Source organism: Mandrillus leucophaeus, unplaced genomic scaffold (genome assembly GCF_000951045.1).
Source record: "Mandrillus leucophaeus isolate KB7577 unplaced genomic scaffold, Mleu.le_1.0 Scaffold530, whole genome shotgun sequence".
Lineage (NCBI taxonomy): Eukaryota > Metazoa > Chordata > Mammalia > Primates > Cercopithecidae > Mandrillus > Mandrillus leucophaeus.
Window position 1 is genome coordinate 649,049 of NW_012105698.1, and position 1,629 is coordinate 650,677.

The following is a 1,629-nucleotide window of genomic DNA, read 5'->3' on the forward strand; positions in this document are numbered from 1 at the left end:
CAGCTACTCAGGAGACTGAGGCAGGAGAATGGCGTGAACCCAGGAGGCGGAGCTTGCAGTGAGCGGAAATCGTGCCACTGCATTCCAGCCTGAGCGACAGAGCGAGACTCCATCTCAAAGAAAAAAAGAAGGTAACATCAGCAAGCTACAGAGAGATGAGTAAAACAGAAGGAGTTCTTGGATTAATCTCTAAGGGGAATTATTTGTGACACTGTGGCCCCATCAAAGCACAAATAATCTGGATTCATGTTATAGACTTAAACATCACAAGATCTACACATTGGAGAGTGTAATTGCTGGATCAGTTCTAACTGGTTCTACCCAGCTGATAGTGGGGTATCAAGTTATTTTACAGGCCCAGAGCCAAGAAGTTGCAAGTCATACAGTCAGAGCATGTGCAGAAAGGGAGACTTTGACCTCAAATAACCCTGGAACTAAAGTCTTGCCCTTCGGCAGAACCAAAAGATTGGGATGTGGCTGGAACTTGAGCACGGGAACACTTTTGAAACAAAAGCAATGGGTCCAAGCCCAGGAATGTCTGGGTATAAGACCCTTTACCATATCTTACCATAAATGGTACTGTTTGAAGTCCTTCAGATCAAAATCTGTCCTTCCAGTACTTCCACCTATACCTGTGTCCTCCCTCACACTTAAAATTTGTTCCAGGCTCCAGATTGAGGAGACATTTGAGCCTGTCTTCTCGCTCAGCCACCTTGAAATAGACTTTTATCTCTACAAGAATCTGGTGCTTCAGTGTTTGGCTTTACATTGCACGTGGACAGATAGACCTGGTTTGGTTCAGTAACAAAGAGGAGAGCTTGCTTTATTTATTTATTTATTTACTTATTTATTTATTCATGGCAAGGTCTTGCTCTGTTGCCCAGACTGGAGTACAGTGGTATGGTCACGGCTCACAGAAGCCTCAAACTGGCTCAAGTGATCCTCCCACCTCAGCATCCCAGGTAGCTAGGACTACAGGTGAGCATAATCACACCTGGCTAATGTTTAATTTTTTTTGTAGAGACGGGGTCTTGCTATGTTGCCTAGGTTGGTCTCAAACCCGTGGGCTCAAGCAATCCTCCCACCTTGGTGTCCTAGAATCCTGGGATCATAGGCATGAGTCACTGCTCCCAGCTTGATTTTTCTTATATGACTTAAAAGCCAGTTCTAAATTACTTTCAGGCTGGGCGTGGTGGCTTATGCCTGTAATCCCAGCACCTTGGGAGGCTTAGGTGTGAGGATCACTGGAGGCCAGGAGTTCAGGATTAGCCTGGGCAACATAGTGAGACCCCTGTCTCTACAAAAACAGTTAATAAAAACATCGTCTGGGTGTGGTGGTATGTGCCTGTAGTCCCTGGTACTCAAGAGACTGAGGTGGGAGGATTGCTTGAGCCCAGGAATTTGAGGCTGCAGCGAGCTGTGATCACACCACTGCACTTCAGCCTGGGCAACAAAGCAAGACCCTGTCTCAATATATAAATAAATAATTTCAAAAAAGGTTTTGAATAATTGTGTCATCACTGGAATAAGATGATAGCATTCCAAAGTGGTTATTTTGAAGGGTAACCTTCACTTGGGAGTACAAATTTTCATCCACCTGTTATCCCTGTATTTAAAAAAAAAAAAAAA